The following is a 27,174-nucleotide window of genomic DNA, read 5'->3' as shown; positions in this document are numbered from 1 at the left end:
TGAAAAACTGAGTTTTTGTCCCTTCGTGGCAGCATACACAAAAAGCAACTGTAGATAGATTGTATCTAAATATAAATAGTTAAATAATAAATCTCCAAGAAGAAATCATAGAACAATATATTAATGAATTTGGAATAGGCAAAGAATTTTAAAACCAGGACTCCAAGAATGTGTCAACCATAAAGAAAAAAAAAATGACAAATTGGATTGTGTTCATCAATGATTATTGAGACAGTAAAAAGTTAAACCCTAGAATGGGAAGAGATAATTACGATATATTTGTATCTGACCACTGATTCGACAAGCCTCAGGTGTATAAAGAACTTATGCAAATTAATGTTTAAAATGACAATAGGGCTTCCCTGTTGGCTCAGTGATGAGGAGTCCACCTGCCAGTGTGGGAGACACGGGTTCCGCCCCTGACCTGGGAGGATCCCACGTGCTGCAGAGCAACTATGCCCATTTGCCACGACTGTTGAGCCTATGCTCCAGAGCCTGCACATCAGACTACTGAGCCCGAGTTCTGCAACTTACTGAGGCCCCTGTGCCCAGAGCCTGGGCTCTGGTAGCTGGAGACGTAACCGCAACGAGAAGCCCGTGCACTACATCCAGAGAGTAGTCCCCGTTTTCTGCAGCAACGAAGACCCAGCACAGCCAAAAATAAATAAAATAAAACGATATAAAAAACTATAGAGAAATGAAAAAAAAAGATTGGGACATTCTTAATCCATAAGCATATACATAATTTCATTAGGAAATGTAGTTTAAAATCACAATGAGATCACCCATCAGAATGGCTACACTATAAAACGACTAACTACCAAGTGCTGGGGAGGAACTAGAACATGGAAGCTCTTATATCTTGCTGGTGAGAGTGTAGATTAGCACAACCATTTTAGTAAACTGGCATTGTCTTTCAAAGCTGAATGCATGCAAATCCCATGACATATGCAAATCTCACTTCTAGGTAGATTAGGTAGATACTTACCCCAAGAAATGCATTGTCATTCAAGAACTGAATAGAAGCTCTAGTCATTATAGTTTCAAACAGAAAAACATGCTGAAGAATCTAAGCTACTCCATTTTGTTAACAGAAAAACTCCATTTTGTAAGGTTCCGGGAAAAGAGCCTTTGGAAATCCTCTGATCTCACCCCACCACCCATGAGCCAATCGGACCCCAGACCAAAACCTCCTGACCTGAAAATCAGAGATACCAACGGAACATTTCATGCAAAGATGGGCTCGATAAAGGACAGAAATGGTAGGGACCTAACAGAAGCAGAAGATATTAAGAAGAGGTGGCAAGAATACACAGAAGAACTGTACAAAAAAGATCTTCACGACCCAGATAATCATGATGGTGTGATCACTCATCTAGAGCCAGACATCTTGGAATGTGAAGTCAAGTGGGCCTTAAAAGGCATCACTACGAACAAAGCTAGTGGAGGTGATGGAATTCCAGTTGAGCTGTTTCAAATCCTGACAGATGATGCTGTGAAAGTCCTGCACTCAATATGCCAGCAAATTTGGAAAACTCAGCAGTGGCCACAGGACTGGAAAAGGTCAGTTTTCATTCCAATTCCAAAGAAAGGAAATGCAAAAGAATGCTAAAACTACCACACAATTGCACTCATCTCACATGATGTACTAGTAAAGTAATACTTAAAATTCTCCAAGCCAGGCTTCAGCAATACGTGAACCGTGAAATTCCTGATGTTCAAGCTGGTTTTAGAAAAGGCAGAGGAACCAGAGATCAAATTGCCAACGTCCACTTGATCATGGAAAAAGCAAGAGAGTTCCAGGAAAACATCTGTTTCTGCTTTATTGACTATGCCAAAGCCTTTGACTGTGTGGATCACAATCAACTGTGGGAAATTCTGAAAGAGATGGGAATATCAGACCACCTGACCTGTCTCTTGAGAAATCTGTATGCAGATCAGGAAGCAACAGTTAGAACTGGACATGGAACAACAGACTGGTTCCAAATAGGAAAAGGAGTACCTCAAGGCTATATATTGTCACCCTGCTGATTTAACTTCTATGCAGGGTACATCATGAGAAACGCTGGACTGGAAGAAATACAAGCTGGAACCAAGATTGCCAAGAGAAATCTCAATAACCTCAGACATGCAGATGACACCACCCTTATGGCAGAAAGTGAAGAAGAACTAAAAAGCCTCTTGATGAAAGTGAAAGAGGAGAGTGAAAAAGTTGGCTTAAAGCTCAACATTCAGAAAACGAAGATCATGGCATCTGGTCCCATCACTTCATGGGAAATAAATGGAGAAACAGTGGAAACAGTGTCAGACTTTATTTTTTGGGGCTCCAAAATCACTGCAGATGGTGACTGCAGCCGTGAAATTAAAAGACGCTTACTCCTTGGAAGAAAAGTTATGACCAACCTAGATAGCATATTCAAAAGCAGAGACATTACTTTGCCGACTAAGGTCCATCTAGTCAAGGGTATGGTTTTTCCAGTGGTCATGTATGGATGTGAGAGTTGGACTGTGAAGAAGGCTGAGTGCCGAAGAATTGATGCTTTTGAACTGTGGTGTTGGAGAAGACTCTTGAGAGTCCTTTGGACTGCAAGGAGATCCAACCAGTCCATTCTGAAAGAGATCAGCCCTTGGATTTCTTTGGAAGGAATGATGCTAAAGCTGAAGCTCCAGTACTTTGGCCACCTCATGGGAAGAGTTGACTCATTGGAAAAGTCTCTGATGCTGGGAGGGATGGGGGGCAGGAGGAGAAGGGGGTGACAGAGGATGAGATGGCTGGATGGCATCACGGACTCGATGGACGTGAGCCTGAGTGAACTCCGGGAGTTGGTGATGAACAGGGAGGCCTGGCGTGCTGCGATTCATGGGGTTGCAAAGAGTTGGACACGACTGAGCAACTAAACTGAACTGAACGCTCAGGAACTTGTGGTCTAGCTAGACAATAGGGACCAATCAAGAACCAACACACAACCTTCGAAAGAAAGTGACCAATCAGATGTTCCCCTACCTAGAAATCCTTTTTTTTCCCATGTATACTCCCTATATAAGCAATGTAATCCAAAACCCGGGGCTCCTCCCTATGGCCGCTGTGAAGGTATCGGTGGGAGCACCAGCTCGAGCTTGGTAATAAAAACTCTCTTGCTTTTGTATTGGATATCGGCTCCCTGGTGGTCATTGGGAGATTTCGCGACTTGAGCATAACATTTGGGGGCTCGTCTGGGATCTCCCACCAGCTCCATGGGAAGACCGATCTGGAGAATCATCTGCAGCCGGTAAGCTTTTTTCTGTCTTTCTTTTCGTTTCTGACAGGGCCTATTTTCTGAGACCGGTATACGACTCAGGCGGACGCGCCGACGAGTCACTGGTGGGGGTCGTTGGGAGACGTCCCCGACCCCGGCGAGGGGGGACGGAGTGCCCCTGTTCTCTGTAGATGATAGTGGGTCGCACCTGCTGAACGGCGGGAGGCCGTTGTCTTTAGGTTTTGCCTCTGGACTCCCGGAGGTGTATTTCTCCTGTCTCTCTGTCTGTCTGTGTGGCTGTTCGTATTGTCTGTGTTAATTTAACAACATCTGACTGATCCAGGGATGATGGGGCAACGCCATTCTAGCCCCACACCTCTATCCTTGGTTACTGATAATTTTAAGGAGGTCAAGATGCGCGCTCATGACCTCAGTGTAGAAATTAAAAGGAATAAATTAATCACTTTTTGCAGCCCAGAATGGCCAACCTTCCATGTAGGCTGGCCCTCAGAAGGCACCTTCGACTTGGGAACTGTACACCGAGTCCTAGATATCATCTTCCGACCGTGGATCGGACACCCTGACCAAGTTTCCTATATCATAGTATGAGAAAATATCATAGTGCGCCCCACTCCTGGGTAAAACCTTTTTTACCTCAACAGGGATTTTCTACCGCTCAGGTGTTGGTGACACATGTAGGAAAGAACCCGAAGAATCCCAAGGAACTTGAACCAACGGCGCCGCTATACCCCATCTTGCAGGGGGAGTTGTTAGGGGAAGCACACTGACTGAAACCGCCCACCCTGGCCAGGCACCATAGTAACCATTCGCATGAGTTGTTTTATGACAGGAGATCCTGATAAGGAATACGGAACTAATAAGCCTCCACCAACCGGAAGAGTTCGGGAAAGGTCTACCCACCATAGAACCCGGCATTGCGAGCCACGCGGCAGGGCAGTTCTCCTGGGTTTCCTTACCCTGCTGCTCTCCACCCGGGTGCCCTTTCCCAATAAAATCTCTTGCTTTGTCAGCACATGTGTCTCCTCGGACGATTCATTTCTGAGAGTTAGACAAGAGCCCAGTTTCGGGCCCTGGAAGGGGTCCCTCTTCCTGCAACAAATGGTGACTCTGGTGGGATTCTTCTTTGCTGAGACTGACATCCTGACCACTCGGGGTACTCAGGGGCCAGCTTGCCTGCCAACGGACCAGACCCAGTGGCCGCAACTGGGACCCTTTTGTCCCTGGTCTCCTCCTGACACGGACAACTGGCCAGAGTGCCCCGACCGGTAAGGAACAAGAGGCTTTATTGATCTCTCTCCCCTTCCCTCTCTCTTTCCTCTCCTTAACCCTTCCTATCCTTCCCTGTTTTTCTAGTCCCCCGGTCCTGGATGCAGGAAACTGATCAAAGGGCCTGAGCTGAGGGTTGGAGACTGATCCCCTTCTCTTGGCAGAGAACTCGAATTCTGGTTCTGATTTCTGGTAGGGCCGAGTTCCAGTCCTCTCTTCTCTGGAGGCCCAGGGAAAAGTCCCGTAACGCGTGGGTATCTGTAGGTGGCAGGGGACGTCTGTAAGGCCACCCCTTTTGCCCCCCTCTCCTGCCTCCTCCCCCTTCTTCTTTCAACCTGGCTTCCTTTCCTCCCTTGAAATCTTTGATGTTAGTACTTAGATCTGAAGTTCTGTGTCTCTATAGGAGGTTTTCTGAGAGACTATATTTTTGTATTTAAGGGCTTCCCTGGTGGAGCCGAGGTTAAAGCGTCTGCCTGCAATACGGGAGACCTGGGTTCGATTCCTGGGCCGAGAAGATCCCCTGGAGAAGGAAATGGCAACCCACTCCAGTATTCTTGCCTAGAGAATCCCATGGACGGAAAGGCTTGGTGGGCTACAGTCCATGGGTCGCAAACAGTCGGATACAACTGAGCAACTTCACTTTCACTTTGATGAGGACAGCCAGGTTTATATGTATATGTTTTAACTCTGTGTTCTGTGTTGTGATTTTTGATGGCCATTTTGCTTTGTCTGGCCGCCATTTTATCAGAACTTGATTTTCTTTCCCTGTGCCTTGAGACCAGGGCTCTCAGGAACACTTATCTAGACCATCTCTAACTCCTGACACTGAGGAAAAAGGGAAAAAAGACTTGAAGCTAGATCTTGTCTGTCTAAATATGTCTTGGTATGTCTCAGTCTCTGGGTAATATTTTTGAGGTTAATTTGTATATGAGCTCTATTTATTTGGCTTAAAAAAGGTAAGCACTTACAAATCAAGTAATTCTAAATTAAACAATAAATTCCAGGTTCATGTGAACTGGGAAATATTCAGTGTTAAATACCTGATATTAATGTTTGTTTGTTGACCTATCTAATATAGACATGTCTTAGAGTAATTGACGTTAAGTAGAACATTTTCCTTGTACCTAGGTTTAATATAAGTTAAATATTATATCTGTTACAAGTTTGTCAACAAGGAAATTAGAGTCAACTAGGTCCAAGATGGCGGAGCTGACTTTCACTAGACCTTGAGCCTTGGTATTTAGGCCTATTGTGACATATCAACAAGCTAACTGATACACCCATCAACACTGACTAAATCTGACCAAATGTTCTAAACCCTTTTAATTGATCTTTTTGGTAAAGCTTCCTAAATAGAACTCTTTTGAAATTCTTTTGATCTCTAACTTTGGGGTGCTTCAGAGGGCCCCTGGAACATCCCAAAGAGAGATATTAAACTGTGTTTACTTGGTTAAATTACATGGAAAAGATTATCAAATGAGTAATAAATCCGCTCATGTTATAAGGTATGGTAAAATTACTAATACAGATATCCTAGAAATTATATGGGGTTTTTAACATTCTGATATGTCCTGGTATTCTAATGGAAAACCTGATGACTTCACAAAAGTTAACAAAAGGACTGAATGAACCAGTGAATATGCTTATAACTTTTATGGTTTCTATCTGAAAAATTATGGATTTGAATCTTATGTTTTCAGGGAGTAGGGAAAATCTTCCTCTCAAACTAATTCAAATGAGTTAGGAAGGTTATCTCATGGGTACAAAAATCTCAAGAAATTTTTGAGACCTTAAAAAGGGAAGAATTCACCTAGATTTGTTAGGCAAAATCTGTGATAAGCCTTTGGTGTGCGTTTCCCAGCCCTGTTTTATTTTAAAAGTTCAGTCTGAGACTCTATAAATGTTTCAGCAAAATAAAAAGCCTATAATCAATTATGGTTATAAAAATCATCAGACCAAAATCAGTGAGAACAGACCTATTTTGCAAACAAACTAGCCTTAATTTGGTTATATTTAATAAAAATAAGGGTAACTTTAAGGAGAAAAAGATATTTCAAAATGTTAAATACCAGTTTGTTAATGGAGGTCTGCATCTAGTAAGACTCATCTCTTAGATAGTTTTTTTGCTGTTATGTGATGTTAATGTAAAATTTAACTGAATTCTTGAAGAACACCCTAAGTTTGTTTCTGAAGCTTATCTCCGTAATCTGTCTTTGGATGAAGGTCAGATGCCTCATGACCTGCAACCAGGACTGGAAAAAGACATGATTTAAGGGACTGTCTCCAACATGGATGGAAGGACTTTTTAATCAGGAGAAACTACATGACACCAGGATGAGAAGACGACGACATCAGAGGGAGACAGCTTCCCCGAGATGCGGGACCTGATTCGTATGATCATTTATGTTTTCTTGACTTCTTAGACCTTTGCATATAAGTCAAATGCTCTTCTATCATAGGCCTGATCCTATGCTAGATTTAAAAATCAATCCAATTGTTGGGTTTGTGGCCAATTACCTGTGTCTAGTTCTGGGTTACCTTGGCAAATTTCTCTACTAGCAGACGCTTAACTGGTTGGCCCTGAGAAAATTAACTTAAAAAAATTATAGTCATATTCAGGTCACTGTGCAGATGATCTGAGATATACTGGGCTACATCTAATGGAAGTTCTTAACATAAGTCTTACTTGTGACTTTACTAATACTGCTGGCTATGTTATTTGTATTTCACCTGTTTTACAAAATTGCTGTTTCTTACACTGTCAAATATGTGTGTGAGGCCTCTAATAGAATAATATATAGTCCCATATAAGATTGATGATGGTAACAGTGTAACTCTAGATATGGCAAGAAGCAACAAGAGGGAATATTTTCCTGGACCAAGAAGCTAGTAAGACAGGTGGTCCAGAGAATTTTGGATGCTGTTTTATGGCCTAGTCCAGTAACAGCACATTGAGTGGCCTGTCAACAGAATCTTTGCCAAACCTGAGAATGGACATTCTTAGCACCATGGGATAAAATGGTCATGATATGCCCCCCTCATAATCATGGTCAAGTTTATGAGCAAAAGGGGCTGTGCCAACTGAAGACTGACACTCGCCATCTACATCTACCTAGATTAAATCATGGCCGCTGCAACTGCTGACTTTCAACGACCTGAAAGGAGTTCAGGGTGAAAATCAGGATGAGGCACTCTGTGCTCTGGGAAATACTGGCAGAACAGGCTTCAGATAGTTAGCTATTTTCAGGAGAAGATTTTATGAGTCCCAATTCTTGCATCTTCTCGTATCTAGAGAAACACTGACATCACTAACGGTGAAATCTGCTTTGGCTATTAAGGAACAGTTTACAATTAAAAGTCAAAATAGAGTAGCTATGGTTCAGATATCCTGGGAAATAACTAGGTGATGCTATGGGTGTACTTTCAGATTAGACCTTGTATTGCTAAACACTTGAGTTTTCTGAGTCGTGTCAGGCTTAGATACCACCATTCTCAAAACAATGTCTGCTGGAAGCTAGTAACCTTACTTTTTATAAGATTAGGCAACTGGCACAAAGATTGGTACAGCCTCCAGACAGAGTCCTGGTTCCTACTCAAAGAAATATGCATAACAATGTCTTTGAGCCCCCACCCAGGTGGAGGATGGTAACTTCAGACTGAACACAAGATTCATGGAGCACAGCTCTGTTGCCTCATCACCAACCAATCAGAGAGGGTCACAAAGCCTGCAACCCTCACCCCAAATGTTGCCTTCTGTTTCCGGGGACCAGAGATGACCATCCTGTTAGGTCTCCTGTTTGGCCCTTGTCTATTTCATCTCTGAGAGGGGCCAACTAAATTGCTGTTACTACGAGGGTAGAAGCTGGTTTCAGATGTGGAAAACCCCAGCTTAGATCAGGTAGAGAGAGACTTCTGCTCTGCTAGGCAGGCCTACGCCCACGCACAGGAGGAAGAAGTTACAGAAGAAAGAGACCTCCGCCCCAGTTTCCAAAAAGTATCTTGAGTATGAAGTCTCTCGGGGGCCTGTGTGCTGCGTTAGGGGAAGAACGTTGTTTTTATGTGAATCACTCGGGGGGTAGTCAGGGAGTCCCTGGCCAAGATAAGAGAAGGGCTGAGTCAGAGAAAAAGAGAAAGAGAAATGTCTCAAAATTGGTTTGAATCCTGGTTCAACTCATCCCCCTGGTTCACAACTCTCATATCCTCCTTGGTGGGACCCCTGATTATCTTGTTACTGCTACTCACCCTCAGGCCATGCTTACTAAACACACTGGTGGCCTTCATTAAAAGCCGCATCAACGCGGTGCAGCTCATGGTGCGCAGATCCCAATATACGGCCTTGCAACGGTCCCCTTAGCGCGAGACAATATAGAGCTGACCCCAGACCCATGATTGGGTCTGTCCTGGATCCTAGAGAAGGGGGGAGTGAAGAATCTAAGCTACTCCATTTTGTAAGATTCCGGGAAAAGAGTCTTTGGAAATCACCCCACCACCCACGAGCCCATCGGACCCCAGACCAAAATCTCCTGACTTAACGCTCAGGAACTTGTGGTCTGCCTAGACAATAGGGACCAATCAAGAACCAACACACAACCCTTCGAAAGAAAGTGACCAATCAGACATTCCCCTACCTAAAAATCCTTTTTCCCCATGTATACTTCCTATATAAGCAATGTAATCCAAAACCCGGGGATCCTCCCTATAGCCGCTGCATTGGTATCGGTGGGAGCCCCAGCTCGAGCCTGGTAATAAAAACTCTCTTGCTTTTGCGTTGGATATCGGCTCCCTGGTGGTCACTGGGAGATTTTGCGACTTGGGCATAATACATATGTATCCATTAATAATAGAATGAATAAAAAGTTGTGATATACAGCAGTGGAAACAACATGGATGAGACCCACAAGCACAGTGGGAAGCAAAAGAATTGAGAAGACTCATGTAAGCTTTAAAAACAGGCAAGAGTCATATATAGCATTGGAAGTCAGAGTTATGGTCACCATTGTGGGCAGGTGACCAGCAGGGAGAATGAATGGCTTCTGGGTGGCTGTAGTGTTCTATTTCTTGATCCAGGAGCTGATAATTCGGGTATAACCAAACAAATAGCAAACAAAATCTAAAAAGATAAAATCTACAGTTAAACAAAAACATTTATATTCATTTCACTTTGTGAAAATTGATCGAGTATACCCTTGATAGCTCAGTTGGTAAAGAATCTGCCTGTAATGTAGGAGATCCAGTTCAATTCCTGGGTCGGGAAAATCCGCTGGAGAAGGGATAGGCTACCCACGCCAGTATTCTTGGGCTTCCCTTGTGGCTCAGCTGGTAAAGAACCAGTCTGCAGTGCCGGAGACCTGGGTTTGATCCTTGGGTTGGGAAGATTCCCCTGGAGATCCATTCCATGGGGTCACAGAGAGTGGGACACTTTCACTTTCATTGAACATACACTTACAACTTGTGTACTTCTTTTTAGTTATAGTTCAGTAAGAAGTTTACAAGGCACACAATTTTTAGCCTAATCAAATAACAAATCAAATACTAATCAATAGCAAAGCATGTGACGGGGAACAAACAGTCTCACTGATGATCAGTGTAGAAATTTGAGCATATGATAAATTTGGCTCAATTGATTATGTTTTAACTTAAAAGTATCTTTATTGACCGGGCTGGGAGGTGGGAAACGTAAAACGAATGTCAACTATAAATGGCAATAGCCAATCTTTTCTCCCAAATACCAAACACTTAATTTCTATAATCAACAAGTATTTTTTGATCAGAGAATATGAACAACATTACATAGAGAAAACATTTATATATGTCTCTCAGTGTTTATTCTGGGTAAAATCCCTTATTTGCTTAAGAAAATTTTCAGCTGTTGTTTAAGTCTACAAACTTGCAATGAATAGTAAACAAGTTCTGGAAATCTATGCATTAGCACAGTCTGGTAAATACAGATACAATATTGTATTATAATTATCGAACTTGCTAAGAGACTGGAATTTAACTGATCCAACCACTAAAAAGAAATGATAATTACATAATGTGATAGAGGTGCTAACTTATTGCTACAATGGCAATTGTATTACAATATATCAATATAACAAATTGACCTGAACACCTTAAATTTGGGATTCCCTGGTGGGCTTCCCTGATACTTCAGTTGGTAAAGAATCTCCCTGCAGTGCAGGAGACCCCGATTCGATTCCTGGTTCGTGAAGATCCCCTGGAGAAGGGAAAGCCTACCCACTCCAGTATTCTTGGGCTTCCCCTGTGGCCCATCCGGTAAAGAATCCACCTGAAATGCAGGAGACCCCAGTTCAATTCCTGGGTTGGGAAGATCCCCTGGAGAAGGAAATGGCAACTCACTCCACTATTCTTGCCTAGAAAATCCCGTGGACAAAGAAGAATGGTGGGCTACAGTCCATAGAGTCACAAAGAGTCAGACACAACTGAGGGATTTCACTTTCACCTAAAATTTACACAGTATCTTAGGTTCAATTAGAAAAAAGAAAAAAATTTCAACTAGCAACAAACAAAATTTCTGTATTTTTTAAAAAGCATATCATGTATTTAACATTTACTGACTTTTTTCCAAAGTAGGGGCTAAAAAAATGGAATCATAGAAGCTTTGCATTATTAGATCTACTAAATGGCTCTGTATATAGTTCTCTGTAAAAGGTAGGCTTTAAAATTTGCAAATTGCTACCAGTGGGCCATGGCTCTTACAGTTCTTGGTAAAGACAGCCACCTAGTGGAAACAGCTTTACTCATTTTATAAAGACTGAAATAGTGTTCACTATGAACCTTGGTGAAATTTGAAATATGGCCTTGGAATATGAAATTCCAAGGAATATGGAATTTCATATGGAATATGGAATATGAAATATGAAATTTGGCCTTGGAATACGGAATGAAGCAGGGCAAAGGCTAATAGAGTTTTGCCAAGAGAACGCACTGGTCATAGCAAACACCCTCTTCCAACAACACAAGAGAAGACTCTACACAAGGACATCACCAGATGGTCAACTCCGAAATCAGATTGATTCTATTCTTTGCAGCCAAAGATGGAGAAGCTCTATACAGTCAGCAAAAACAAGACCGGGAGCTGACTGTGGCTCAGATCACGAACTCCTTATTGCCAAATTCAGACTTAAATTGAAGAAAGTAGGGAAAACCACTAGACCATTCAGGTATGACCTAAATCAAATCCCTTATGATTATACAGTGGAAATGAGAAATAGATTTAAGTAACTAGATCCTGATGAACTATGGACGGAGGTTCGTGACATTGTACAGGAGACAGGGATCAAGACCATCCCCATGGAAAAGCAATGCAAAAAAGCAAAATGGCTGTCTGGAGAGGTCTTACAAATAGCTGTGAAAAGAAGAGAAGTGAAAAGCAAAGGAGAAAAGGAAAGATACAAGTATCTGAATTCAGAGTTCCAAAGAATAGCAAGGAGAGATAAGAAAGCCTTCCTCAGCGATCAATGCAAAGAAATAGAGAAAAAGGACAGAATGGGAAAGACTAGAGATCTCTTCAAGAAAATTAGAGATACCAAGGGAACATTTCATGCAAAGATGGGCTCAATAAAGGACAGAAATGGTATGGACCTAACAGAAGCAGAAGATATTAAGAAGAGGTGGCAAGAATACACAGAAAAACTGTACAAAAAAGATCTTCATGACCAAGATAATCACGATGGTGTGATCGCTCACCTAGAGCCAGACATCCTGGAATGTGAAGTCAAGTGGGCCTTAGAGATGAATTGTTTGTCAGTTGCTTCATTTGCTATTGTTTTCTTTCATTCCAAAGGCTGTCTTTTCACCTTGCTTATAGTTTCCTTTGTTGTGCAGAAGCTTTTAATTTTAATTAGATCCCATCTGTTTATTTTTGCTTTTATTTCCAGTATTCTGGGAGGTGGATCATAGAGGATCCTGCTGTGATTTATGTCGGAGAGTGTTTTGCCTATGTTTTCCTCTAGGAGTTTTATAGTTTCTGGTCTTACGTTTAGATCTTTAATCCATTTTTAGTTTATTTTTGTGAATGGTGTTAGAAAGTGATCTAGTTTCATTCTTTTACAAGTGGTTGACCACTTTTCCCAGCACCACTTGTTAAAGAGATTGTCTTTAATCCATTGTATATTCTTGCCTCCTTTGTTGAAGATAAGGTGTCCATAGGTGCGTGGGTTTATCTCTGGGCTTTCTATTTTGTTCCATTGATCTATATTTCTGTCTTTGTGCCAGTACCATACTGTCTTGATGACTGTGGCTTTGTAGTAGAGCCTGAAGTCAGGCAGGTTGATTCCTCCAGTTCCATTCTTCTTTCTCAAGATTGCTTTGGCTATTCGAGGTTTTTTGTATTTCCATACAAATTGTGAAATTATTTGTTCTAGCTCTGTGAAAAGCTACTAATCTCAAAAATATACAAGCAACTTAAGCAGCTCAATTCCAGAAAAATAAATGATCCAGTCAAAAAATAGGCCAAAGAACAAAATAGACATTTCTCCAAAGAAGACATGCAGATGGCTAACAAACACATGAAAAAATGCTCAACATCACTCATTATCAGAGAAATGCAAATCAAGACTAAAATGAAGTACCATTTCACACCAGTCAGAATGGCTGCAATCCAAAAGTCTACAAGCAATAAATGCTGGAGAGGGTGTGGAGAAAAGGGAACCCTCTTACACTGTTGGTGGGAATGCAAACTAGTACAGCCACTATGGAGAATAGTGTGGAGATTCCTTCAAAAACTGGAAAAAGAACTGCCTTATGACCTAGCAATCCCACTGCTGGGCATATACACCGAGGAAACCAGAATTGAAAGAGACACATGTACCCCAGTGTTCATCGCAGCACTGTTTATAATAGCCAGGACATGGAAGCAACCTTGATGTCCATCAGCAGACGAATGGATAAGAAAGCTGTGGTAATATACACAATGGAGTATTACTCAGCCATTAAAAAGAATACATTTGAATCATTTCTAATGAGGTGGATGAAACTGGAGCCAATTATACAGAGTGAAGTAAGCCAGAAAGAAAAACACCAACACAGTATACTAACACATATATATGGAATTTAGAAAGATGGTAATGATAACCCTGTATGCGAGACAGCAAAAAAGACACAGATGTAAAGAACAGACCTTTGGACTCTGTGGGAGAGGGCGAGAGTGGGATGATTTGGGAGAATGGCATTGAAGCATATATACTATCATGTAAGAAACAAATCGCTAGTCTAGGTTTGATACAGGATACAGGATGCTTGGGGCTGGTGCACTGGGATGACCCAGAGAGATGATAGGGGGAGGGTGGCGGGAGGGGGGTTCAGGGTTGGGAACTCATGTACACCTGTGGTGGATTCATGTCAATGTATGGCAAAACCAATACAGTAATGTAAAGTAAAAAAAAAAAAAAGTGGGCCTTAGAAAGCATGACTATGAACAACGCTAGTGGAGGTGATGGAATTCCAGTTGAGCTATTTCAAATCCTGAAAGATGATGCTGTGAAAGTCCTGTACTCAATATGCCAGCAAATTTGGAAAACTCAGCAGTGGCCACAGGACTGGAAAAGGTCAGTTTTCATTCCAATTCCAAAGAAAAGCAATGCCAAAGAATGCTCAATCTACCACACAATTGCACTCATCTCACATGCTAGTAAAGTAATGCTTAAAATTCTCCAAGCCAGGCTTCAGCAATACATGAGCCATGAACTTCCAGATGTTCAAGCTGGTTTTAGAAAAGGCAGAGGAACCAGAGATCAAATTGTCAACATCCGCTGAATCATTGAAAAAGCAAGAGAGTTCCAGGAAAACATCTATTTCTGCTTTATTGACTATGCCAAAGCCTTTGACTGTGTGGATCACAATAAACTGTCGAAAATTCTGAAAGAGATGGGAATACAGACCACCTGACCTGCCTCTTGAGAAACCTATGTGCAGGTCAGGAAGCAACAGTTAGAACTGGACATGGAACAACAGACCGGTTCCAAATAGGAGAAGGAGTACGTCAAGGCTGTATACTATCACCCTGCTTATTTAACTTGTATGCAGAGTACATCATGAGAAACGCTGGGCTGGAAGAAGCACAAGCTGGAATCAAGATTGCCAGGAGAAATCTCAATAACCTCAGACATGCAGATGACACCACCCTTATGGCAGAAAGTGAAGAGGAGCTAAAAGCCTCTTGATGAAAGTGAAAGAGGAGACTGAAAAAGTTGGCTTAAAGCTCAACATTCAGAAAACGAAGATCATGGCATCTGGTTCCATCACTTCATGGGAAATAGATGGGGAAACAGTGGAAACAGTGTCAGACTTTATTTTTTGGGGGTCTAAAATCAGTGCAGATGGTGATTGCAGCCATGAAATTAAAAGAGGCTTATTCCTTGGAAGGAAAGTTATGACCAACCTAGACAGCATACTGAAAAGCAGAGACATTACTTTGCCAACAAAGGTCTGTCTGGTCAAGGCTATGGTTTTTCCAGTGGTCATGTATGGATGTGAGAGTTGGACTGTGAAGAAAGCTGAGCACCAAAGAACTGATGCTTTTGAACTGTGGTGTTGGAGTGGACTCTTGAGAGTCCCTTGGACTGCAAGGAAATCCAACCAGTCCATCCTAAAGGAGATCAGTCCTGGGTGTTCATTGGAAGGACTGATGTTTGAAGCTGAAACTCTAATACTTTGGCCACCTGATGCGGAGAGCTGACTCATTGCAAAGACCCTGATGCTGGGAAAAATTGAGGGCAGAAGGAGAAGGGGATGATAGAGGATGAGATGGTTGGATGGCATCATCGACTCGATGGACATGGGTTTGGGTGGACTCCTGGAGTTGGTATGGACAGGGAGGCCTGACGTGCTGCGGTTCATGGGGTGGCAGAGTCGGACGCCACTGAGCAACTGAACTGAACTGAATGAACTTTGGGGCTGATAAAGAATCCGCCTGCAAGGCAGGAGACCTGGGTTCAATCCCTGGGTTGGTTGGGAAGATCCTCTGGAGAAGGGATAGGTTACCCATTCCAGTATTCTGACCTGGAGAATTCTGTGGACTGTATAATCCATGGGGTTGCAAAGGGTCAGACACGACTGAATGACTTTCACTTTCACTTTCTGGAGAAAGAAATGGCAACCCACTCAAGTATTCTTGCCTGGGAAATCCCATGGACAGAGGAGGCTGGCAGGCTGTAGCCCATAGGGTCAAAAAAGAGTCGGATGTGACTTCGTGACACTAACATGAACCTTTAGCCCAACTGCAAAATGTGATGCTGGTTTGAGGCTTAAAAACAAATATTAAAGAGTATTCAGATGCTTCCTGATCTTATGTCCACTTCCTATGTGAGCTGGGGAAGAGAAGGCAAGTTGTGGAATAGGGAGAGAAAATGATCCTTTGTATATGGTCCAGGGAATAGAATGCCATTAGAATAGAGAGCATAAGACCCAAATATACATTGCTTTGAGCTGCACTGAATGTTCTTTCAAGGAACAGGAAGAAGACAATTTTTCAGGATGGCAGGAAGTTTCACAATGATAGCTAAAAAATGAGCACCTAATGGTGATATCGGAAGTTCAGTTAGCTAGTAGTCATCAACCCAGTGAGAGTTCCAGGATGGGCGAGTATTCTTTTAGGCTGATGACTTAAATAACAAAAGCATCGTGCTATTCTAGATTTGGGGCTTTCCTGGTGGCTCAGATGGTAAAGAATCTGCCTGCAATGCAGGAGACCTGGGTTTGATCCCTGGGTGGGGAAGATCCCTTGGAGAAAGGAGTGGCAACCCACTCCAGTATTCTTGCCTGGAGAATTCCAGGGACAGAGGAGCCTGGTGGACTACAGTCCATGGGGTCACAAAGAGTCGGACACAACTGAGTGACTAACACACACACACAAACACACACACACATACCAGATTCACCCCAAAGGCTCCAGTTCTGAGAAGGAATGGTATATGGTAGAGTGTGAATTAGGGGTGAGAAGACCTGAGTTTAGTCTGCGTCTGTATAAAGTTGACATTACATTCTCATGTTTCTTATCTAAATTAGTTTTCTTACTTATAAAAATAGGTTAGTAGAGTAAAAATACCCACTCCCATGACTCATACATAGAGAAAAATCATCAAATTTAGCCTTATAATCTATTAGCATTAAAAATAAGGCATATTGAAATTGCTGATAATAATCTCTGATTGGCTTGATCACGGATGACTTGAACTATAGGTTGTTATATGCACATAGTCTCTTTTTTCACTCTTTATTTTCTTCTAAAGTAGAAGCTGCTAGTTTATAATTATAAGTCATCAGAAGTGGGAACAAATGTTTGCTGACTTTGTCAGATAGTTTTCAATTTGGGGGTTGAACAGAGATCCGAAAATGTAGGAGAGACTTTTCTCGGAACAGCACATTTGGTTCTTTTCTCGGTCAGATGCTAACATTTCAAATGTTTCAAACACTTGAGCGTCTAATAACACACTCTTTTACTGTATGAGGCTCTAAGAAATATTTCTTGATAATCTGTTGCAACATCTGGTTATAGTTTTAAAATATACATCCAATAGACCATAGATTCCCTTCTTTGAGGAAAAAAAAGAATCAAGGATTGGCAGAATGAAAATCTTGACTTTGAATCATTTTCACTACAATTCAGATTTCTTATGAAATCTCAGTACCGTAACTCCAGCATTATAAACAACACCTTAAAATGAAAGTTTCTGGGAAGTTAAAATACTAGGCATGTGTCTGAGATATACAGCTTAAGGAAGCCATCTGAAACCTTAAAAAATGTAGTTCACTAGCATTATCAGAATCTAGACCAAAATTTTATTCTCAGTCTTCATTTTAAACCCTCGTGTGATCAGTTGGCAAACTTTAGCATGAAAAAAGTTTTATTCTTTAAAATATCTCTTCTCATTGCAAATTTGAAGTAACATTCATTAGCTGCCCTTGTTTCTTGGCACAATTGCCACTATTTTCTTTCTTTCTTTTTTTTTTTTTTTGCTTACTATTTTCTTCAACACTGAGTGAAGACCCCCAGGTATATGTAGATTTCCTGTTGTGCTGTGGATCTGAATTTAGACGCTGTTTCTTTTACTTGGATAGCAACACATCCCTTGCTGTAATATAGTTGGTACTCCATCATTAATAAATCCAGGATACATTTTCCATTTCATATCACAGATGCACAAAATAGTTGCTAAGCATAGTTTCTTTCCCTGCAGCATGCGTTTTCTGCGTTAAATGCATAAAGGCATCATGTGCGTCTCTACATATAAAGTTAAGAAAAGGGAAGTCGTTCAGTCGTGTCCGACTCTTTGCGACCCCATGGGCTGTAGCCTACCAGGCTCCTTCCTCCGCGGGAGTCTCCAGGCAAGAGTACTAGAGTGGGTTGCCATTTCCTTCTCCAGGGGATTTTCCTGACCCAGGGATCGAACCCAGGTCTCCCACACTGTAGGCAGACGCTTTTACTGTCTGAGCCACAAGGGAAGCCAAGAGGTGATTCATCATTTCAGTGGTTTTGAGCAAATGCAGAGTGAAGTTATCTTCTAAACTGGATATGTGATACTAATTGCTTTCCATAGCTGTATTCCAGATATTCAGAATTCAAGTGTTATTTGATAAATAAATTTTTCTAAATGCTTTCCAAGAGAAAAGTATCAATTTTATTGATATGGCTCTTAGTACAAACATTGTACTAATACTATAACATAACTTTTTACTATGAGAAATGAAATTTTGAATGTTTCTTTAATTTTGCCTTCCCTTTTTTGCCTCTAGCAACCAAACTCCTCACTTTAAAGCTGGGAAGCATTATTTGGTAGATACTTAGCTTACTAACAGAGAAGGCACTGGCACCCTACTCCAGTACTCTTGCCTGGAAAATCCCATGGACGGAGGAACCTGGTAGGCTGTGGTCCAGGGAGTCGCAAAGAGTTGGACACGACTGAGCTACTTCACTTTCACGCGTTAGAGAAGGAAATGGCAACCCACTCCAGTGTCCTTGCCTGGAGAATCCCAGGGACAGAGGAGCCTGGTAGGCTGCTGTCTATGGGATCGCACAGAGTTAGACACGACTGAAGAGACTTAGCAGTAGCAGTAGCTTACTAAAGAGATTGTGGTATTTTAATTGAAAAGACCCTAATGTTTCCATGGCAGGAATGATTTGACAAGTTTTCAAAACACGTAATGTTCTGGAGACTAAGACAACAATTCTAATAAGAAAATGTGCAAAGGATAAGAACATGAGTTGTCTAACTTACAGTGTAGGGAACTCTAGCAAGCAAATGAAGAAACACTTTGTTACTCAGTCACAAGGTCGTTTCCGACTCTGTGACCCTCTGGACTGTAGCACGCCAGGCTTCCCTGTCCTTCACTATCTCCTGGAGTTTTCTCAGATTCATGTCTGTTGAGTCAGCGATGCTCTCTAACCATCTCATCCTCTGTCATCCCCTTCTCCTCCTGCCCTCATTCTTTCCCAGCATCAGGGTCTTTTCCAATGAGTCAACTCTTCAAATCAGGTGGCCAAAGGATTGGATCTTCAGTTTCGGCATCAGTCTTTCCAATGAATATTCAGGGTTGATTTCATTTAGGATTGACTGGTTTGATTTCCTTGCAGTCCAAGGGACTCTCAAGCATCTTCTCCAGCACCACAATTCAAAAGCATAGGTTCTTTGGTGTTCTTTAGGGTTCAACTCTCATGACTTTGAGGAGAACGTGACTACTGGAAAAACCATAACTTCGACATCACTGTGCTGACAAAGTGATGTCTCTGCTTTTTAATACACTGACTAGGTTTGTCATAGTTTTCAAGGAGCAAGTGTTTTTTTAATTTTGTGGCTGCAGTCACCATCAGCAGTGACTTTGGAGCCTAAGAAAATAAAATCTGTCCTTGCTTCTACTTTCCTCCTTCCTATTTTCCATATAACGCATGTACAAGAAATACTTAACTGCATCAATAATCAGAGAAATTAAAACAGTGAAATATCAGTTTCCATTTATTAGAAAGCTATATCAGGCCAAGCTTAGAGTTACAGGAACTCTCAGGTTCTGCTGGAACCAATATCCAGGTATAATCCACCAGTACTTGATAAAATTAAAAGTTATGTATCTTACTATATAGTAGTTCTGTTCCTGGGCATGCATGCTGAGGAAATCCCACATAGGTAAATGTGGGAACTCATATAAAAATTTTAATTTCAGCATTATTTGTACTGGTAGGTGTAAGGTATAGTTTGGGCCGAGGCAGAAAGAGGAAAGACGACCTCAACAGAAGTAGGTTACCTTTATTTAGGCAAGGAGGGCCGACAGTCCGCGTAACGACCAGGCTGAGCTCAGAGAGGGATCAGGGAGGCTCCATATTTGTAGGGAGGCTTGTGGAAGCGATAAGGGAAACGTTAATCAGGCAGGATGTTTTGGGTATTTTTTAGTTGAGATGGCATTTGTAGTTGGGCAGGGGGTGATAAGTCTTCTGGGCAGGTGTAGAGGGTGGAAGGTTTCCGGACAAGGGGTGATAAGTCTTCTGGGCAGGTGTAGGGGGTGGAAGGTTTCTGGACAGGTGGTGGTAAGTCCCAGATAGATGCAACTGGCCTGGAGCATCAGGGTGGGACCTAAATTTCTGTTTGTTTTCTCCAAAGTTAGATGATTCATTAAGGGCTTTTGAAACTGTTGTTTTCTCTTCTAGGTCCAAAAGACTCCTTCAGTAGGTGTACATTAAGAGTCCATTCCTAAACTGGTCAACCACTTGTAAAAGAATGAAACTAGAACACTTCCTAACACCATACACAAAAATAAACTCAAAATGAATTAAAGATCTAAATGTAAGACCATAAACTATAAAACTCCTAGAGGAAAACATAGGCAAAACACTCTGACATAAATCACAGCAGGATCCTCTATGACCCACCTCCCAGAGTAATGGAAATAAAAGCAAAAATAAACAAATGGGACCTAATTAAACTTAAAAGCTTTTGCACAATGAAGGAAACTATAAACAAGGTGAAAAGACAGCCTTCAGAATGGGAGAAAATAATAGCAAACAAAGCAACTGACAAAGAATTAATCTCAAAAATATACAAGCAGCTCCTGCAGCTTAATTCCAGAAAAATAAAAGACTCAATTAAAAAATGGGCCAAAGAACTAAACAGACATTTCTCCAAAGAAGACATACAGATGGCTAACAGACACATGAAAAGATGCTCAACATCACCATTATCAAAGAAACGCAAATCAAAACCACAATGAGGTACCATCTCACAACAGTCAGAATGGCTGCTATCAAACAGTCTACAAGCAATAAATGCTGGAGAGGATGTGGAGAAAAGGGAACCCTCTTACACTGTTGGTGGGAATGCAAACTAGTACAGCCACTATGGAGAACAGTGTGGAGATTCCTTAAAAAACTGGAAATAGAACTGGCATACGACCCAGAAATCCCACTGCTGGGCATACACACCGAAGAAACCAGAATTGAAAGAGACACATTTACCCCAATGTTCATCACAGAACAATAGCCAGGATATGGAAGCAACCTAGATGTCCATCGGCAGATGAATTGATAAGAAAGCTGTGGTACATATACACGATGGAATATTACTCAGCTATTAAAAAGAATGCATTTGAATCAGTCCTAATGAGGTGGATGAAACTGGAGCCTATTATACAGAGTGAAGTAAGTCAGAAAGAAAAACACCAATACAGTATATTAATGCATATATATGGAACTTAGAAAGATGGTAATGATGACCCTATATGTGAGACAGCAAAAGAGACACAGATGTAAAGAACAGTCTTTTGGACTCTGTGGGAGAAAGTGAGGGTGGGATAATTTGAGAGAATAGCATTGAAACATGTATAATATCATATGTGAAATAGATCACCAGTCCAGGTTCAATGCATGAGACAGGGTGCTCAGGGCTGGTGCACTGGGATGACCCTGAGGGATGGGATGGGGAGGGAGGTGGGAGGGGGGTTCAGGATGGAGAACACATGTACACCCATGGCTGATTCATGTCAGTGTATGGCAAAACCCACTACAATATTATAAAGTAATTAGCCTCCAATTAAAATAAATAAATTAATTAAAAAAAGATAAACAGAAAATTCAAAAAAATGCTATCATAAAAAAAAAGCCCATTCCTGGGAAAGTGGCTGGGTATGTGGTTCCACATCAGAATAAGCAGAAATAGCTTAGCACATTTATACATGCTAGCGTAGAGGAACTTAAAAAGCACAGTGTAGAGTGAAAAAATAAAAGAAATGGAAAGATGTAGCAAAATACTATTTAGATAAATCAAAATTATCTTTATACAAAGATAATGGAATGTAATTATCATTTACACAAAATAATATATTTTGTAAGTGCACTTAAGAACTAAAAAGATACTCTTTCAACTCATTGGCATGGTTGCCTTTGGGGGGATAAAGGAGAAACGCATGAAGAAAGGGGGTTAAAGGAAATAAATAAAATAAGGGCAAGGCCTTGAACAGACCAGTGACGATAATGTACCACAAAGCGAAGAATAGGATTAACTCAACCCTGTACACCTACCTGGGGCATCCATTCCACCCTCCCACCTCCTCAACAAAACAAAACAAAACAAAGACATGATTAAAAAAAGGTCTACACCCTTTCATTATGTCTTAGCTTTGCATGTATATCTCATCTCTTCAGACAGAGTTGTTCCAAGCAAGTTTGGGCAGACCTGACAGGAAATCTTGCCTTTGAATTTGTCTTTGAAGAGGAATTGTGAAGGACTAATAGTTAATAGATTCTATGCTTTTTCCCAAACCAGAATAAGAAGGGGAAAAAAAAAACCAAACAAACTCCTCCAAGCCGAAACCAAAAGAAAATTAAATAAAAATAGAATGTATTTCTATAAATATAATACTATTTATAGAAATAAAATTACTTTCACACAAAACAATATATTTTGCAACAGCACTTACAAACAGAAAGATACTCACTCACTCATTGCTGGAGAGGAGGGGGAGGGGTGCTCCCGAATATCCCTGTGCTGTGCTGTGCTTAGCCACTCAGCTGTGTCCAACTCTTTGTGACCACATGGACTGTAGACTGCCAGGCTCCTCTGTCCATGGGGATTCTTCAGGCGAAAACACTGGAGTGGGTTGTCATGCCCTCCTCCAGGGAATACTCCCAACCCAGGGATCAAACCCAGGTCTCCTGCATTGCAGGCGGATTCTTTGCCAGCTGAGCTACCAGGGAAGCCCCCCATACATCCTTATTGGCTCACAAAAGCAAGAATGTCTAGAGATGGGGAGAGGGTCAAAGGAAAGTCACTAGATTCTAGGCGCTGAGATAGATATTTCATATAGATTCTCTCATTTAATTCTTATACCAGCTCTGTGGAGTAGGTTATTATTTCTATTTTACAAAAAAGAAAACTGAGACCCAGAAAAGCATTCAAAGTGTCACATAACTCTCGAGTGATAGAATTGGGACTCAAATCTTGATTAATTCTGAGAAAACGCTTAATCAAAACCATGGGCATGCTTGAATCTGGCTTAATCCTCACACTAGACAACTATGGCTTAAATAATACAGATACTGGTGAAAGCTATTTATTGTTGCTGTAGCTTGATATATTATATTATATCCTCCCGAGATCCTAAGGAAAAATCAAGCCCAGGATCTCGAGATTAACTTAACTTGTAATTAGAAGCATTAGCATTTTTCAACTCTCCCAGCTTTGCGGTATTTTTCCATGGCCTTTTAAAACAAATCTGTTACTCTTTAACTGCGTTAAAAATAGAAAATCCAGTGATTTGTACATATCATCGCTGCAATCAAGTTGAGATCTTACTCTCTAGCTAGTTACTCACTAGGTAGAGCATATGATAATCAGACATTTGACATCGGAATTGACTGAAATTTGGGCTCTGATTATCTATTAAACTCGTGTCATTGAATCCAGCAGAGAAAAGTTTATGGTAGTTCATATTTATTATCATATCATAATGTGATATTTAAAGACTATGAGTATGCAACCTTCCAGAACAGAAGTTTCCTGAGGAAAAAAATTTCCATTTCTCCTTAAAACACTTTATGAAATGAAATAAAAGTTGCTTAGTCGTGTCTAACTCTTTGTGACTCCATGGACTGTAGCCTGCCAGGCTCCTGTGTCCATGGGATTTTCCAGGCAAGAATACTGGAGTGGGTTGCCATTCCCTTCTCCAGGGAATGTTCCTGACCGAGGGATTGAACTTCCCTGGTGGCTCAGACGGTAAAGCGTCTGCCTACAGTGCGGGGGACCTAGGTTCGATCCCTGGGTCAGGAAGATCCTCTGGAGAAGCCCATCCTGGAAAAGCTTACTTGATATATTCACTGCCAAAGACATCAGCTAATGACTACAATAAAGAAATAGACATTGGCCACATTTGGAGGAGAAGATAGTCTTCCTTTTACATCATAGACTGACACCATTTTAAAATTAGGGTGCCAGAGTTCCTACTCCCTTCCCTTTGGCAGTTTTGGAGGTGGCTGGCCTTGATTTCCAGACAGAGAGGGAGCAGGATAGCTCACTAATGCTGACGTGCAGGGAGACGCAGATCGGCTGCCCACTTCTGTCACTGAGGCAGGTAATAAGACTGTCATAGGCAGCAAGGAGGTAGGCATGGGATGGCAATCAATTTTGGTGTGGCATAAGTGCAACTGGTTGCTGGTCAAAGTTCTCATTTAAAACATGCATTTTTGATTTGGTGACTGGGATAGAAGTGGTGCTGTGTGAAGAAGGAGGAGTGGGCCTGGGTGGCTCTTCCTTTGCCTGTTAGGCCAGACTTTGCAAGGTTAAAATTGGTAGAGTCCTACGGAACTTCCCAAAGGAGGGTCTTCATTTATTGATGCTGATTATAGTATCTTGCTTTCTAGCTTAGCCCAGGATTTATCTTTGACCCACTCTATTGTTGGTAACTCTTGAAACATAAAGCATTTATGTTCAAACACTCATCTGCACCTTGGTCATGTAAACTGGTAGGTCAAGGGTGTGTACTTTTTTCATTCAAACAAGTATTCATTGCACTCTCACTGTTCTAGCTGTGATGTGGGAGACTGAAAAAAAAGTTTAATGCATTCTAAGGGTTTACCTGTGAGCAGTGAACTCTGAGTATAATAAGAGAGGTAAGCTACAACTTAAGTAGAACAGTTTACAATACAAACAAATACATACGTATTTAAGAGAAAACTAGGATCTACAGATTTAAAAAATTCATTCAAAAAAGACTCCACTGTAGTCTGGCAAGGTTACCTGGAGAAGGTTAGAAGGATGGAGCCAGATTTGGAGAGGAGGAGAGAAAATGCATTCTAAATGGTCAAGGCCTGATTTAACCTTTAGAAGAAAATTTATGATGTATGTATATCATATACAATTTAAAACAATTCTAAAACTGTAAGCACGAAACATGCATGCACGATGAAATTAAACAGTTTATTCCATTTTTCTGGTTGCAAAATTCTGGGTAAATTCATTATGGCTGATTTTCTCTCTCCTCTGCTTTGCTAGTGTTTTAAAGACCCACTTACTTTGTCTATTACATTATCCACCAATTTGGAATGGGGAGATCATGGCTTAGATGTAATAAAGAATAGGAGAAGAATAAGGAGAGTTTGTTCTTATCTATTTGTTTTTGAGTGGGAAGATTTTAATTAAGAAATGGCAATCCGTTCCAGGACTATTGCCTGGAAAATCCCATGGACAGAGGAGCCTGGTAGGCTACAGTCCACGGGGTCGCAAAGAGTTGGACACAACTGAGTGACTTCACTATTCACTATAGGACATAAATTCAATTGGTGTGATTGAATTTTAAAATCACTGAATGCTAACTAATATTATCTGATAGGTTATGAGAAGTCATTAAAGGTTTTACTGTGTGATGGCGTGAAATCACACCACAGATTTATGAAAGCAGTGACTTAGTTCATGATCTTTATGTATTAGTGGAAGGTTCAGATAAAGACAGATTGGAGGAAGCTGAGACTAGGTAATGAGTGGGGAAGATATTCGAAAATACATATGTATATTTGCTTCTTTATCCTTCCTGTAATTCACTCCACTTCCAGGATTATTTCATCCATGTCAGCTGAGTTTATTGTTCCCTTTGCTCTCTCCCTCTTTCCTTCTGTTTTCTTATCCAGATTGTTCTACATAAAAGAAAAACACATTTGTCCTCACAAACTCATTCATAAAATAATGGAAAGAATTAGATTTCATTTGGTTGTTAATAGAGGAAAACCTAACTAACAATAGCGTAAATTGTAAGAACATCTGTTGTTTCCTTAGTCAGAGCGCTGGAAGCAGGCAGTTACAGGCTTATTCACTGGCTCAGTGATGTCACCAGGACCTGTGTTTTCCTGTCTTTCCGTTGGATTATTCTCACTGAGTTCACTGTTAGTCTTCATGCCTGTCATGTCATTGCCACAAGGTAGCTGCCACAGCTCTGAGCATTATATCTTCAGATCCATATTCTAAGGAAGGAAGAGACAGGTACAAATAGTAGTTGCTTGTAAGACTCAGACTTTTTATTTAAGATGGGAAATATTTTAATTTTCCCCTCCCTTGAAAAAAAAAAGCAGATGACATGTTTACTATGTAACAGTCTATGCCAAAGCGGAATAGGATTAGCCTGACTGGTTTAGGAAAATCATGATTCATTGTTGGGGACTAGGATAGATCAACAACTAGATAGTTGAAAAAAAATCAGGGTTTTATTGTTATGGAAATGAGGTATGAGGGTTAAGTGATGGATGGACAACAAACTGTGTATGTCATAATTATTAACTTAGAAAAAGTAGAAGATATGGTAAAGAATGGTAATAGAGGATAACTCAAATTTGGGCAGAGGTCTATGGGAAACTTATTAATTTTACAAATACAATGACTGAGTTCCTACTACATGTCTGGCACATTTTTAGATGCTGAAGATGCAGTTGTAAATAGAATAGTGTGTGTAAGTGTTGGAAAGGCAATAAAGAAATAAACCTATTCATATCAATGATGAAGTCGAGTTGTAATATGTGCAATGCAGTAAGAAGTATGGGCAGAATGCTATTTTAGGTACAATATTTGGAGAAGGTGCTCTGATTGGATGATGACTGTAAAAATCCTCATCAATGAAGGGAAGATATATCTGGCAGAAGAGTGTTCCAGGAAGGACTTCCCTGGTGGTTCAGTGGTTGGGAATCTGCCTGCCATTTTGGGGGATGCAGGTTCAACCTCTGGTCTGAGAGGATTCCACATGCTGCAGGGCAGCTGGGCCTGTGTGTCCAACTACTGAGTGCATGCTCTAGAGCCCGCAAGTTGCAACTACTGAGCCACAACTACTGAGTGCATGCTCTAGAGCCCGCAAACTGCAACTACGGAGCCCGTGCACCCTAGAACCTGTGCTCTGCAACAAGAGAAGCTACCACAATGAGAAGCCCTTGCACAGTAAAGAGAGCAGTCCCCACTGGCTGCAACTAGAGAAAGCCCACGTGCAGCCACAAAGACCCAGTGCAGCCAAAAAAAAAAAAAAAAAAAAGAGTGTTCCTGGGAAAGAGAACAATAAATAGTAAGGCCCTAATGAGGAACATCGGAGAAGGCAATGACAGCCCACTCCAGTACTCTTGCCTGGAAAATCCCATGGACAGAGGAGCCTGGTAGGCTGCCGTCTACGGGTCTATGGG

General features: G+C 41.3%; 1 long non-coding RNA gene across 2 annotated transcripts; it reads left to right on the top strand.

Moving 5' to 3' along the window:
- Positions 1 to 3,063: 3,063 nt before the first annotated feature.
- On the top strand, positions 3,064 to 26,508 carry LOC121817613 (uncharacterized). Of its 2 annotated transcripts, XR_006057622.2 has the most exons (3): positions 3,064 to 3,269; positions 6,747 to 6,914; positions 20,182 to 26,508. It is a non-coding gene; the product is annotated as an uncharacterized LOC121817613 (long non-coding RNA). The 2 variants fall into 2 exon arrangements; XR_009598098.1 differs by lacking the exon at positions 20,182 to 26,508 and having other exon boundaries at positions 6,747 to 10,544.
- The last annotated feature ends 666 nt before the right edge of the window (positions 26,509 to 27,174 follow it).

Source organism: Ovis aries, chromosome 22 (assembly GCF_016772045.2).
Source record: "Ovis aries strain OAR_USU_Benz2616 breed Rambouillet chromosome 22, ARS-UI_Ramb_v3.0, whole genome shotgun sequence".
NCBI lineage: Eukaryota > Metazoa > Chordata > Mammalia > Artiodactyla > Bovidae > Ovis > Ovis aries.
Note: the sequence above shows the minus strand (reverse complement) of the source record. Positions and strands in the feature narration are given on the sequence as shown.